General features: G+C 32.9%; 1 protein-coding gene across 7 annotated transcripts in view; it reads right to left on the bottom strand.

Annotated features, from left to right (window-relative positions):
* The window catches only part of LOC143255684 (uncharacterized), a 69,415-nt gene that overhangs the window by 40,721 nt on the left and 12,160 nt on the right, over positions 1-16,534 (bottom strand). Inside the window, exon 1 of one of the 7 annotated variants that reach the window (XM_076511740.1) lies at positions 10,438-10,581. The exons of 3 other annotated variants lie outside the window; for them this stretch is intronic. The gene's annotated coding sequence lies outside the window, so the exon portion shown is untranslated. Of the gene's footprint in view, positions 1-676; positions 912-8,261; positions 8,362-10,437; positions 10,582-16,534 lie in introns of those variants that run through there. 3 more of the 7 variants (XM_076511738.1, XM_076511741.1, XM_076511742.1) reach the window with 3 other exon arrangements.

The raw sequence follows: 16,534 nt of genomic DNA, 5'->3' as shown, positions 1-16,534 counted from the left end.
GAGAGAGAAATATCATAAATACGTTACTTTTAACTGCCAATTCAAGTGAAGTTATACATCACATCAACAACATTTTCTCTCTGATAATTTATGTGCATACAGATTACGTATGAGTTAATATATTATAAGTTGTCTTCGGTAATTCCTCTTTTGGCATTTGGAGAAATACGATCTATCTGATATTTCTATATACATAACTAGAAATCAGTCATTATACGTACACGTCCGCTCGCTTTCCATCGTAGATCATGAAAAGTTAATTAGCATATTTATATTAATAGATACAGTTCCCTCCAACCTAAAATGTACTATGTATGATACGAATATTGTGATAACCTACAAGCCTATATAAATTACACAGGCGTTTATTTATTCATGCATTTATCCTGTTTATTGTTAAGTCTTCTCAAATAGCTCTGTAATCTGTATAGTTTCAAATGTTTTGTCATTGTCACACTGACTTCTCAATCGACTCTGTGTAGCTATAAAGCACTGTGTAGACTGTTCTAATTAATCTGAAACAGATTAGTACTCCAATGAAAAATAAATGATAAGACTTAAAAAGGCACAACTCGTCAGTGAATATCTTAGCTCCTAATGTACAATCACATACAAGTTTTAAGAAGACAGGAAACGGAACTGAAATTTTCAACTTGAACAATATCTTATCACGTACGTGAGCTCAACTAGATCAATGACTCCCTAGGGTTCGGGTATGGTTGTTCTTACTTTTGAACTATTGACCTGAGAGAGCCAGATAACAGCATCCAATGCTTCAAGACCTTTGTCCGACGCTTTGAATCGAATAGAAGTATTGAAAGTATTTTTTTTATAAAAAGTACGCGACGTATTCAACGGCGTAACGTCTCGAAATTTTTATTCTCGGATATGTAGCCCAACACGCTAACCACTAGTGACATACATACTCTTTCGAACCTGCTAATGTAGTATGTGTGTACGTGAACCTATATGAGAGAGACAACTATGAACATTTCCCAATCGGTAGTGACGTCATGCCTTGTTCAGGTTTTACCTTCTTACTGATAGGTGCTAACAGCCCATGTGTCCATTCTACGTCTTCCGTTGTCCATTGAACAAGGTCGTCCAGTCGAAGGACGACTTTATCGGAAGCTGCTACGGCCTATCATTAAAACATGTGCAAGTTATTTAAAATTATATGCGTGATTCACGCAGGTAAAGAACACCAAAGGGCACTTTCTTTACATCTTTAGAGCATTATCAGCTATTCATTCTTCTACTTTATAGTTTCGTTTTGAATTTACCAACTTATGAAATATGTTACAATTTACAACTTTTATAGTAAATAAGATATATTTTGTAGAACAGTTGCGATCGTTATCAACTATACAAGTTTTTACAGTAAACAACAAACCAGTGATCGAAACATTGTATCCGTTCTAAAAACTAATATTACTGTATAAGCTGTAACCTGTAATAAACATCTCATTCTTTGTTCAACTATTTTAATGAACTGTTATTTATTTGGCTATAGCCTTGAGTTAATGCCCTTCATTTGAAATATTTTTTATTTAATTGCAACCTGATGCATGTCTCTTACTGTTTACGGCAGTGGTGCCCCCAGCGGCATAAAGGTATCTCTGCGGACTTATGACGCTAGAAAACAGATTTTGATACTCGTGGTGGGCAGAGCAGATAGCCTATTGTGTGGCCTTGTGCTTAAATTCAAACAAACAAACGGAAGGAGTTCTCAAACGTTTTCGTATAGAACTACTACGGCGGACAAAACATCCCGCGAACAATGTACCAGTCCTACCCACAAAACATCAGGATTAATTATAAGAATGATACTGAAGCAGCTCGCCAAAAACGTAAGAGCCACTGGTTCATGGTATTTGCTTTAAAGAGCAGCAGCTCAAGACCCAGTAAGATACAAAAATGAAGTTTTTAGCTTTTCTGTGTGTTTTATTTCATATTTATGTATTTTCCTGGTGACAGATGGATGGTAAATTAAGTACACAAAACACGCACGTGATTACATTACAAAAGCAACGCCAATCATAAAGAGTATTATATTCATAATAGCATAAGTTAGAAATCCCAGATAGATATCTGTTTCCACAGAAGACGATGCTTCCTCTTGCGACAATAATGTTCGATTCAAAGGTGAATCTGATATCGTTCATCATAATCATTATATCTTTGTTCTTATTACACTATTTCATTAATATTTTATCATTAAATTGGTGTAATTAATCCGTCTTATCCAGGATAAACATTTAATTAAGTGGCTTGCAACTGATGGGTACTTTTATATATAATATTATATATATAATAATTATAAGATAATTTTCAGTGTTTTTTTCTGTCTATAAAATACGTTGATCAGGAAAAAATAAGTAGACATAAAAGTTCTGCTAAAAAAAGTCAACGTGTTTAAGTGTGAAAAGAATGACCTCTGTTCAAGGCAAAATGATTCTGTCATCGTTAGTTTCATAGTTTGTTTTACAACAGTCACATCGTGTCCACCGAATGCAATGAAGTGTATTCATAAACTTACCATTGCCCCATTGTTTCAAAAAGTATAAATAAGTGATAGGGCAGGTCAACAAAAGGTTATTGCCATCTAGTTATAGTTCGTAATTTTGGTGATGTGGAGGAAAAAAAAACACGCTTTCAAACAGTTTAAACACTAAATAGGAAGAGTAAAGTGATACAGTTGATGTCATTTGATGTCAACCTATATAAATATAGGTCATTCATGATGAGTCAAGAACAACCAAAACTACCACACGTGATCGCAGCTAGCTCCCTGCAAGGTGACGTATCTCGTTCTTTACCTTCCTTTTGTCCAGTGACTGGTGATAAAATAAATTCTTTAAACCATTCTGATTCAGTAACACGTAGTAAATACAAGAACAGATTGGGCGTTTCGTTTCTTTCTCATTACAGAGTCTAGTGTCTATGAGATTCAAAATGAAAACCCGTGACAGTATGAGCAGAAGTAATACGTTAGTATATAACACGTTTCAATTTACTCTTTTAACACTCACGCAGAGAAACACGTGTAAACTTACTTGCGCCCCCTCGTAACGTATCACTTTTTGTAACAATTATAAAGTAATAAAAGAAAACATTTTTGTAACACAATATGTTACTCGACTCATTCATGCGGCCAGGCCTGGCCAGGTGGTTGAGGCGCTCGACTCGTAATTCGAGTGTCGCGGATTCGAATTCCCGTCATATCAAACATACTCGCCCTTTCAGTCGTGGGGGCGTTATAATGTGACGGTCAATCCCACTAATCGTTGGTTAAAGAGTAGCTTAAGAGTTGGAGGTGAGTGGTGATGGCCAGCTGCCTTCCCTAGTCTCGCCTTACACTACTAAATTAGGGATGGTTAACACAAATAGTCCTCCTGTAGCTTTGCGCGAAATTCAAAACAAACCAAATTACTAGAGTCTTCTTTTATGACTTTTCGTTCCTCATTCTTCCGTCATCTGCTTTCGGTATTGGTTAATATAACATTTCAAGTGAATCAGTGAAATGCGAGGGAAACGCTATTCTGAAATGTTTTGTTTGTTTCTTTCCAAAGTTAGAAAATGTTCTACATCACACTTTTGTTCTGCCATTGTTTCTCTTATTGACACATACTTTTTTTTGTTAAATTTCTCTGTATACTTTTAAAAAGTAAACAGAAATGAAAACGTTATTGTCTTCCAAATTCGATAAAATCTCTTTGGATTACTTAAACATTTGTTTAGGTTGTTTAACATTTTAATTTGATGTTTAAGTATTAACTTATTTCAATGAGTCAGCTTTTTAAAGTATTCATTTATTTATTGCTCAACTATTATCATTATATTTTTGAAAGTATTACACTGCTTTTTTTTTATATTATCATTTCAAAATACCTAAACGATTCAAGAATTACATGGATTTATACATTTAATTTCCTTGAAACCTGAGTGAATTATTGGAGACATTTCCGTTAATGTCGTTGTTCCTGTTTATATTCATTGCATTGAAGCGCCACCTACAAGAATGATGATGACTCAGCTATGAAAACTCCCATATTATTAACACACTAGTGAAACAAATACTTCACTTTGCTGTCTGTATTGGTTATAATCCCTGCTTTGTTTTTTTATGTTCTCTTTCCTGCTTATAAATTCTTAGGCATTTTTGAATAAAAGTTTCTGGCAAGCTTTCAAAATGGGAATGAATAAAAATCCAGAAAGGCTGTTTCTTGCCTATTGGGGCAGCTTGTGCAGCACAAATACAATCATATATATTATATCCCAAATAAGTATAGCAAAATAAGAACAAACTTACAAAACTAAGCTTATCGTGATCTAAAACATATAGAACTTTCCAAGCTCATTGTTTTCTTTATAAGTATTTCATGTTCCAATAATATAGATAAATAAAACAAATGGAACAGATTTCTAAACGAAAGCGAAGCCCCGTTTTAATGGTAAGATTGTAACTTCCAGAGTACCACTGTAATCGTTGAACTGAAAGCCAACAATTTTAAGATACTGCCTCAAAACAATATAGTTTGATTTGATTCTTTCATATGTAGTTCTGTCTTAACTTTCTATAAACAGACAAATGGAATATAATGGGAAACAATAAAAGTATAATCCATTCGACATCTTATTTGAACGAACATGAGCACGGTAAACATACGTAATGTATCTTCTAATAAATGTATATTTTCTTATTAAGCACTAAAGAAACCTTATTTCTGAATATATGTTTAAAACAAAAACATCGACAGTTGAAATCAATAAATCAAGGGTTGACAGGTATGGCACCATAAGGCACAGCGTGGGTCACGTAATTAACATTTTAAATGCTGCACGTGGAAGATACGAACGTTCAGCCTAATTATTAAATGACCACAAACAGATATTTTCTTTCGATCGAGTTGTTCAACACTACAAATATAACTTTATTTTATTTTAAAGTAAGTTCACCAATATTACGCTTAATGGCAGTATTAAACGTATAAAGAAGTCTTACTTCTACTTTTGCGCCACTCAGGCTGTCACTTCACTGTTGTGATACTCTTACACGAATTTCTAGACCGTTAATCATATATTTTATTTTATATTTACGCAACGTAGTTCACTTTGTGATATACCAGTTCTAGAAGTGTAGGATTCTAACAAAAAACCTTCATATATAGTTTCGATAATTACCAGAGGACCTTAGTGTGAGATTACACGTTGTAAGTTACTGAGATTATTTCAATTAAAAGCAACAACTGTCCTTGTAATTGTTCATGAAGACCAATATATATATATGTTTCTGTAGCGAATTCTAATGCATACCAATGTTACGTTTAGTTTACATAGTTAAAATAATTACAATAGCAATAAAAAGATATATAAATTATGTTGTTTTTTATTAATCTGCAGTATGTATCTTAGAAAAATTGTCACTGTCATAATGTATATATTCATCCAACAAACTGGACTTTCGTTCTTACAAATAGGGTACCATGATCAAAGTACAAATAACATACATTTGTGTTCCTGTGTTTATGTGTGATAATCTTATGTAAACAGAAAACCCGAGCACTTTCTAATCTTCTACATGAGGCAATGTGCATGCAAGTGCTCTGGAAAATTTTAAGGACAAGAATATAATGAAAGTATAAAGAAAAAATGGTTTGCTCGCTGTGTACACATTAAAACACTTGAGCCTTTGCGAAAACACTTACTCCTTTCTAGCTAATTAGAATAGAATGTTAACATTCTAAATTAAGTTACTGTGTTAATACACACCTATATTATATTAATTATATCTGGTTATAGAGTCGTATTACACGCAAAGAGAAATATATATAAACACGTATTACCAAGTATGCGAAAAATCTGTGAACACGTGTATGTATGGAATGTACTCCTTAATGCTTGTAATGATTTTATAACTGCGGGTCCCATTTAAACACCGATTGTTTTGAAACGGGCCCAGTTTCAATTTAGTAAACTGTTTGATACATTTTACTCTCTTCTTCGCTACTATCAATGACAGATAACTGTGTTTAATGAGTTTTCGAATTTGAAGTGTTAACAACTTTAAGTATTGCTTACGTTCTTTCTCAGTCATGACAGAGCTTATATACCACTGTAAAATTATAAGCTTGTATTAGAGTCTAACGTATAAACTTCTAACAGGATGACAAAATTAAGATTGCATTGGCTTGTTTAAGTATGTAAAGATAAATACGGTTTATACTATACCAATTACAATCTTACTTCATCAAAGAGTAACAGAACTGTTTGTTTATAATTTCAAGGGATATGTCGAAAAGTCTCCACTTAAAAATGTCTGTGATCACTCAAAATAAAATAAAAAAAATCCTTTTAAACTATTATGTACAAATGACTGCATCTACACAGTTTCTTCTCACAAATAACTGCATGGTGTTCGTTCTAAAGATTTCTGACTTCAAAAAATATACAAATTCAGTTAACTGTATAAAATAGTTAAATGACTAACCTAATATTATATAGATAGTAATACGCCCATACGATAAAATTTAGACTTATTTTAGTTGTTTCACGTATTCACGCAAAAACCTCTACAAATAAAAGCTGTATTTTATGATGCAGAGAGAAAAAAAAACCTGGAGAAATAGAGCACAGTGAGAGAAGTTATAAAAAAAGAGAGGGAAAAACGATTTGGGCTTAGAGGAAATCGATTACAATAAAGCTAGTAGGAAATAAAACCTGTACATAAAACATATATATGCGTTTGTGTGTGCGTGCGCGCAAAATATTTTAAAATATTCCTAATATTGAAAATGAAAATATTATTTTTAATACAGTTTGTATATTGAAAGATATTTCAAGCAACACTTTTGCTTTAGTTACTCGTCAATCTGTAAACTGGATAACATAACAGGAATCTTCCGTTTCACTTCAATTCCTAACATTATAGCATTGTACGAAACTTTTCTGTATCTTCCGTTTCACTTGAAATACAAACATTTTAGAATTATAGAACGTCCATTGTATTTTCTGTTTCATTTCAAAATTCTTAAATTATATATTCTATATTTTTGCTAAATCCCGTCTTACTTCATTTTTCAAGAAATAAAAATACAACACTGCTTTGAGCAAACGTTTTGCTTCGATTCCTGACACCTGTAAATATATAATGCATCTCTACTCTCATGAATTTCTTACATCTTGGCACATAAATATATATATATATATATATTCTACGATCATTTTCGTTCACATATTTTATAAAATAAGTAAGAACTTCAATGTTTAAAAACGCACAATAATTTAGTCTACAAAATTAAAAGCAAAATATACAATTAACATTTATGTGTTTCGGTGGAAAAGTTTCCGCCATCTTCAAAACATATTTAGAAGAAACTCAGAAAATTTAATTTTTATACATGAGCAAATGTACGTTTATAAATGCATTTATACAGTGCTCTTTACAGAATAGATTTCCAAAAATCTACTTCTGTTAAATATAAAATGATTTTGACTAGAAATCTAAGCTTGAATTTTTGATATAATAACGCAACTTTTTGTATTGCTTATTTCTAACTACAATTCCTAATGAATATAGACAATTAAAATCATAAATGCTTTGTTACACCAGTCTGAATATATTTTTACTAGACAGCCTCTGAGCATGTTCTGAAGAATTTACAAACTGAGCTAATAAAAACATCAAATAGAAATGCGAGAGGTTTTCGATTCTAAATTAATTATGTCAAGCATCTCTATCACTAACATATATCTCTACATTAATTTTTTGTTTTGTTTTTATATTGTTTCATATTATAAAACTTATAAGCTTTTCAACAACGATGAAATTTGTTTTTAAATAGTAAACACACGCAACACCAAACATGCTTGTATTTTCAGCCATGGGGACGTTATAATGTACAGCCAAACCCACTATTCGTTGGTGAAGGAGTAGTCCAAGAGTAGGCGGTGGGGACTAGTTAACTTTCCTCTAGTCTTACACTGCTAAATTATGGACGGTTAGCGAAAATAGCTCTCGGGTAGCTTTAAGCTAAATTTAAAAAACAACACGCGCAACACAACTTTGCACCGGTGTAACTGTCTTTGAAAATTCTATATCTTTCTCTCGGAAAAATAAAGATAATTCACATTTCATGTCGATATAATATATGCAATTCCAAAATGAATTTTAATATAATAATGGATAAAGAATTCTATGAAATTGTTTTAATTATTTCTAATCCACTGTCTTATATTCTCCTTCCAAACTAAACAATTACCTGTTTATTTCAAAATAAATTCACAACCTACGTTAACTTCCAAGGTAAGTGTCCTCAGGCTATTGTATTTTGCTCTATTCTCAAGCTCACGTGTATGAAATGCACGCAAAGAACGCGACTAAGCCGAGGCACAGGTGTTCTCTTGCCCCCTGCATGTGACTGCGTACACGCACCAATATGAATACATGTGTAAACATATATCGTTTCCAGATGTCCATACGTTTTCGTTATTATAGAAAGAAGCTTTAAAAAATATGGTGCAGAATATTCGGGTAATATGTAATTAAAATTATTTTTTAAAAAATGAAAAGTTGTCCTTTTTACTTACAAACATTCCTTATTAATAAATTTGTAATATTAAGAATATATTTATAAATATGTAATACATCTGTTTATTTTCAGTAATGCAAACAACAACAATATTTTCGTACGTTTCTTCATCGTCAAATTTGATATTTTTCATCTTAATCTTGATTAAAACAAAGCGTTAAAAATTTTAATGCCTTGTATTGACATTGAAATCAATTGTGTATTATTATGAACGTGAGGAGGACGGTCTCTGTACTGGTGAACTCAATTTAGCCTTGTACGCTAAGCCCTGTAGCAGTAGTCGTTTTAAAGGAACGACCTTGAAAAAATACAACCTATAAACACACGGTATAAACCACGACAAAGAGCAGGGTTTTCCAAACTTTTGCTTAACACGACCCTTCTCTTTATTAGTATTCATACTTCGTTCACTAACCTGCATTATATTTATAACATCAGATATTTGAACGTGTATATATTAAAACACCCAACATTAGTTAACTATCGATGGGATTTAGGAGGATATTTATTTATTATCAAGAAAGGAAAATTATTAATATTATATGTCTTCGCATGCGACGCACAGTTTAGTTTGCTTGTTTCTTTGTTGTTAAGCGCAAGGCTACACAGAGGGATACCTGTGCTTTGCCCACCACGGTTATCGGAACCCGGTTTTACCATATGTATTTTCAGGGTTATCAACGATGCCACCGGAGGGCCACACACATATTTGAAAATTCTGTTATGGTAAAACGAAAACAAATCATGTCTTCATTACATCGATTAACCGTGTAACCTCATTAGAATATCTGTTACATATTATATTTTCTATATTACTTATTTAGATACAAGCAATCATAATTGATGCAAACAAGTTCATATTACACATCTCCAATGTTTAAAAAATTGAATATTTCGAATTTCAAGCTTTTATTTTCGTTTATTAATGTTTTTGTAGTATTTAAATACCGAATCGTAAGATGTGTAAATAAAAGACGGGAAAGATCCACCGCAAAGAACTTTTTAAACTGAATATAAAAAAAGGAACAACGAAAAAAATATGAAAATTCTTTCAGGTTACAGCGTTTATTAAACCAATACGTCATTGATACATTTCTGGATAGTGGTATATTAGCCTCACAACGGCTACACCTCAGCCCTGCATAGAATCTATAAGAGCAGTAAATGGTAATTTAAACTAGACTATGACTCGATTGGTTTGGTTTGAATTTCGCGGAAAGCTACTTGAGGACTATCTGCGCTAGCTGTCTCTAATTTAGCAGCGTAAGACTAGAGAGAAGGCAACTAGTCATCACCACCCACTGTCAACTCTTGGGGTACTCTTTTACCAACGAATAGTGGGATTGACAGCCACATTATAACGCCCCCACGGCTGAAAGAGCGAGCGTGTTTGGTGTGACCGGGATTCGAACCCGCGACCCTCGGATTACGAGTCGAGTGCGTTAACCACCAAGCCATGCCGAGCCACTTTGACTCGAATGTGGTGGAGAAAGAACCATCAGCATATTCGAACACGAAGCAAGAATGCATCCACACAATATAATATACACTACAAATACAAGTCGAGTTAGAAACTTGGTATTTTAAAGTTATTATATATTAATTATCTTTCTACACGTTTCTAGACACAAGTTAGAAACGTTTAACAAAAACGACAACGTTCCAACACAAAAAAAGTTAAAGTATGGTAAAATAATAAAACTGAAATCACTTTAAGAAAATAAAAATAGTCCAAAGTAAGTATACTGGGTATGATAATGAAATATATTCAAAATATATCAAACGCATGATACAGTCATACATTACTAAGGTCTCAATTTCACATATATTTAGAAACAAGAAATACCAAACTTGAAAGTAAAACGACAACGAGATAGTTGTATCAATGGCAGCGTAGCAACGCAATCCTTCACGTTTCGGAAGATATGTGCATATTCTATTTGATGTTAACAAGTAAGGGGAAACGGTATGAGAACCGTGATTAGTAGCACTACATCTGAATACGGTGTTCAACACTGCGCAAACCGCTTACTGTCACAGAAAACGTGACTTGTACGCGTATTTTGCCAGATAAGCCCGAATGGATCAGGTCTGTTCAAGCTTCTTCCGTCACCCGTGACATCATCCCCTGAAAACTTCTTTCAGCTGATTGATTGGTATAAATCATATAATACCAGTATACCACGATAAATTCAAATCGCTTAGCCCTTTCCAAGTCTTTCCATTGATGAGTGGATTTAAGAAGATTTTAAACTTTGCAAATACTAGTGTATTGGAAAGCGATTCATGATTCAAAAGAACCCGCTGTTTATTTTTATGTAACCCAGGCAAATCAATTTGGAACGAAACAAGAAAAATACAGCTCAGACAAAGTATTAGCCGAAACTACGTGGTCATTACTATAGACACATACACACATGTAAATACAAATATTTAAAGAGTATAAAACCCCATGCAGGATTTATGAAAATATCTACAGACGCTGGCAAACTTTTTTATTTATTCTTTTCTTAATATTTTTACCTTCCCCGTTCCAAGTGGAACAGTTTACAGACTTGCAACGGTAAAATTTTAGATTCAGTTCCCCGTTATAGATAAAGCCCCAATTGCGTAGCGTTGCATTAAAACATACAAACAATAAAACATTTTATAAAGCTTAGAGGAATTGTAATTTCAAATACGTTCTGTAGATGAGCGTCCTGGGAATAACAGAACACAAATTACAGAAGTTTAAGCTATTTAGTGACGTCAAAATCTATCGGATTTGATCAAGTGAGACAAACAAATGCACTGAGGACTTGTAATGAAGTTTTGAAACTTTTATAAAAAACCCCAACAGAGATATTCGCTTTTGTTGTTAGCTAGACTTATAAAAACGTTTTGTTTTCAGATTGTGCTGTATCTTTCTGGGTACGTTTATGATATTATCTGAAAGAATGAGAACACAAATAAGATTAAATTTTTTTTTAAAACAAAAAAAAATCATGATGCTATGTTTTCTTTTCCATCACTAAAATAAATTATAACTTATAAGTTTGCTTATATAAATTCTTATAAAAATACATTTATTTTGCAATATTCATCAAACTATTTTCCACCGATAATTAGATAACTTACTAAAAACTTGTTAAAACAGTTCCACCTGGTGATAATTATGTCTTCATAATGTCATGTATCCTCGTTTGTTATTGTTTCTGTTTTTTGAAAGCACTCAACACAACTAAGAGGAATATAAGGCCAATTTACAGGTTTATTCTCATTAAGATAAGTTAACGTGGCCTCTTATAGTTACAAGAATTCAAATCTACATTTTAAAACGAGTTGGGTGAGTGCTATATTGTACTAAACCACTTCAAGTCTCAGCAACCCACGCTAGAAACGTTTTACAACACCCTAATTAGGAAGGCTGCCTACCCCTGTTTCCGCCTGTCCCAGTGATGGCAGGGAGGGAAATGAGGGGTTGAAGGACCACAGACCACGGAGATTTTAATGCGGCAGATTTAACAGAACGAGAAATAAAATTCGTTCTTTAGATTAACGTCAAACGTATCACCAACCATTCATCCTATTTTTATAGAGAGAAATCACAATTACTTAGTAACATGAAATATATCTTAGCACCTTTGCAAACAATACGTTGTTTCAATGGCTAAGTGAACGAAAAAAATGCAGAAAAATAAGAACATGTATATTCAATATAAGTAAAAAACCCCAATATGTAAAGAAAATTACACACAAACATTAGTTCATTATGATGTCCACTGCTGCATGGTTACGACTAAGCTTTTTAACTCGAAATAGAAATCCACTAAAATTTCATTTCAAAGAGTATTTCTCATTAGAAAAATAAAAAGACAGTAATTTCGTGTTAAACTCTGAATATTTTATTTCAGAGTACAAAACGATTTGTTTGTTTGATTTGTTTTGAATTTCGAGCAAAGCTATACGAGGGTTATTTGCGCTAGCCGTCCCTAATTTAGCAATGTAACATCAAATGGAAGACAACTAGTCATCACCACCCACCGCCAACTCTTGGGCTACTCTTTTACCAACGAATAATGGGATTGACCGTTACATTATAATGTCCCTACGGCTGAAAGAGCGAGCATGATTGGTGTGACGGTGATTCGAATCCGAGAAGTAAAAAACGAAGGTTTTTTTTTAATTTTTTTGTTTTTATAATATGATCATTTTATATTTCATAGTTTTAATAAGCACATTACTTCCACATTTCACAAAATATATTTTTTGTAAAGTATAGTCTCATGTATTGATTTTCATACAAAAGCGTTTTACAAGGGCATGTCAACTTCCACAAAATCTGTAAAGTAGCTATAATTATGATATCAAAAAATTATACTTTAAGTAATAAAGTCTGCGGTAAAACCAAATAAGGACGAAAATACACTTCCGCATTTGAAGGAAATTACCACACAGTTCAAAAAGAAAGATCACTTCTTTCTGTTTGCTATCGTAGTAGTAATGATATAATATAAATACTATTTTATTCTACTAGTAACTTCTTATCAAACGAATAGAAAATATAATTACTGACAATCTAATCAATCATCAAAGGAAACTAGTACTAGAAAAAATAATGCGTTGTTCTCAAAATCTGATTTGAAATGAATTCATGTGTACATTTGTACATTTATATTGTCGATGTTTTTATCTTATAAAAAGTGAAGACAATGTTTAACGTTCAATTAGCATGATAAATAAATACCGAATCTACTTGTGGTCATAAAAACTAAAAAGGAAAAAAAATACTTTTATGAAAGAATAAATTGGCTGGACAAAACCGATAAACATACACGTACGCAAAAGGCGTTACCAAAGTGAAAATATTTGTATTTTGTAATAATGAAATTATAAGATGATTAGAAAAAAGCCTTTTTCAACAAAACTAAAACTGAACACAAAAAACATTTAATTAAATGCGGTATGCTTTTCGAAATAAGATAAATTCTGAAATCGTGTTATTATTATTGAAAAGGTTTTATTTATGTTAATTGCACTATATATCTGTGAGTTAATACTGACAGAGGTGAGGGAAAAAAAAAGCCTTCGATTCTGCTGTATTTTTATAACCACTCACATACGTAATTAAATAAATTGTAATACATAACTTATCTATTCCAAAGCACTATTACACAAAAAATGTAGGCGGCCCGTTTTTAAATTACTTGTATATTACAATACATTTGTTTAGATGGTGGTTAAATAAGAGTTCCTTTATGTGAATAATTGGTGCCTTGAATGTGTCTGTTTGGCGTGTGTAAAATAAATAAATAGAATATACAGTGTATATTCCTCGAAGTAATGAAAATTATGAATTATTCATTATTATAATATTCAAACGAAAATGAAATTAAATAAGGAAAGCACTCGTTTTATAACATTGCATATGAATGTAAATGCATCATTCAATGTTTAGGGACGTATACCACAGTAGGTTATCAAAATACAGAATAGGTAATGTTTCATAATCAATAACGGCTACAGTATTTGTCATTCCATACGAAGTACAGGTGCCCGACATGGCCAAGTGGTTAAGGCACTCGACTCGTAATCTGAATGTCGTGGGTTCGAATCTCCGTCGTACCAAACATATTCGCCCTTTCAGCCGTGAGGGCGTTATGATGTGACGGTCAATCCCACCATTAGTTGGTAAAAGTGTAACCCAAGAGTTAGCAGTCTTACACTGCAAAATTAGGGCGGCTAGTGTAAATAGCCCTCGTGTAGTTTTGCACGAAATTCAAACCAAACCAAACCATACGAGGTTTAGTAAATTGACGAACAATTTATAAGTATAACATTTGCTTTTGAATTTCGCGCAAAGCTGCACCAGAGCTGTCTGCCCTCTGCAGATATTGAAGCCAGATTTTTAACGTTATAAGCCCTCAGATTTATCGCTAACATAGTAGATAGTGTAGAGGAAAGTAAACAAGCTGGAAATAATAGTACATAAATAGTTTTAAGAAACTAAAATTATAAATCTAATAAAACTGACAAAAATACAACAGAATGTTATGGTAAAGAAAGAAAAATTAAACAGAAGAAAGAGAAGCTTGAAAAAAAAACAGGAACGATTTTTTTTTTGTTTGGAGGCTCAGATGGTTTAGTTTGTTTTGAATTTTGCGCACAGCTACACAAGGGCTATCTGCGCTAGCCGTTCCTAATTTAGCAGTGTAAGACTAGAGGGAAGGCAGCTAGTCATCACCACCCACCGCCAACTCCTGGGCTACTCTTATACCAACGAATAGTGGGATTGACCGTAACATTATAATGCCACCACAGCTGAAAGGGCGAGCATGTTTGGTGCGACCGAGATTCGAACTCGCGACCGTCGGATTACGAGTCGGGTGAGTGCCTAAACCACCTGACCATTCCGAGCCTTATAAACACAAGGAAAATTAGTTTATCTACAGTACATACTGATGTTTCAACACAATATGTAATACGTTACCTGCATAGAATAATTTTCATTATATTTGTTAACCATTGTTTATCAATTTATTATCGTATTATAATAATCTTCTGTACACGAATATTCATACAAGCTTGTAAGCATTTCACTAACGATTGCATATCTTTATATTTTTGTACTATGAACTAAATTTTACCATAAGAAAAAGTTTATAACAGGCGACCAAGGGCTTTTCGTTGCTAAAGCAGCATTAAACAAAACAAAACAAAAAATTCTATGCCTTGAAATTTTCTGGGAAGAACAGTTTTCATACGAAGTTCGCTCAATTCGACTAAGTAATAACAATGGAGTAAACTTGATGTCCTTGAACTTCGAGGGATCTATCGCCAAAGTAAACGGTACTTGCATTTCACTTGTTTCTTCATTTATCATATAAATGGTTATTTTCAAATTATTATTACCTAATTAACAATGAACTTAATACACCAATGGTTCGAGTCTACTTTCTGAATACATTATCTGATAGTTTTCTCGTTTAGACAGAAAAACGTGGTTAAAAATTCCACCTACTTTATGACAGTAATGGTGCTCTCTCTCCTTTACTTTCAATTTTAGAGAGAAAACCAATTAATTCAAGAATTATTGATTTTTCACACAAAAAATTCTATGTATTAAATGAATAATGCTTACACAATCTAAAATGTGTGTATAATGATAAAAACTGTAGTGCATTCTAGGAACACACTCTTGACGTAAACAAGTTTGATATTCCTAGCAAAGCATGTTATATCCTTTGAATTTTTCTCTGTAAAGTAAGAAAAATTAACTCGAAGAAGAACAATTTATCGATAAGAAAAGTAAACATCTGTTATTCACTTATCGAAATTTGTAGACAATCCCGAAAATCGATTTACTATACAGATTGTTACGTAAACGTTGAAAAACGTATTACGTTCCAATGATTTCAAGGTACTATATTCAGAACGGCAGATATTATATAAGCACAAATTTATAAAAAAGTTTTAACTTTGAAATCTTAAAAACATCTGAAGATTGTACGTAAATCTCTCTCTTCTGTGTACGTATTTGATCGGGCCCAGCATGGCCAAGGGTGTTAAGGCATGCGACTCCTAATCTGAGGGTCGCGGGTTCGCATCCCCTTCGCGCCCAACATGCTCGACCTTTCAGTCGTGGAGGCGTTATAATGTTACAGTCAATCCCACTATTCGTTGGTAAAAGAGTATCCCAAGAGTTGTCGGTGGGTGATGATGACTAGCTGCCTTCCCTCTAGTCTTACACTGCTAAATTAGGGACGGCTAGCGCAGATAGCCCTCGAGTAGCTTTGTGCGAAGTTCAAAAAAACAAACAAACGTATTTGATCTTGTTAAAGGAGTTAATCAAGGACATTCTAATACCAAACAAACAGTTAATCACAAAAGTTCTTGGATTGTTCTTGTTCTTCTTCTGATCTCCAAATAAATTAAATGTTTTCTCTTTCTTTCTGATTTCCAAT

The sequence above is a fragment of the Tachypleus tridentatus genome, chromosome 7, assembly GCF_004210375.1.
Source record: "Tachypleus tridentatus isolate NWPU-2018 chromosome 7, ASM421037v1, whole genome shotgun sequence".
In the NCBI taxonomy this organism is placed as follows: Eukaryota; Metazoa; Arthropoda; class Merostomata; order Xiphosura; family Limulidae; genus Tachypleus; species Tachypleus tridentatus.
This window is presented reverse-complemented; position numbering and strand designations above follow the sequence as displayed.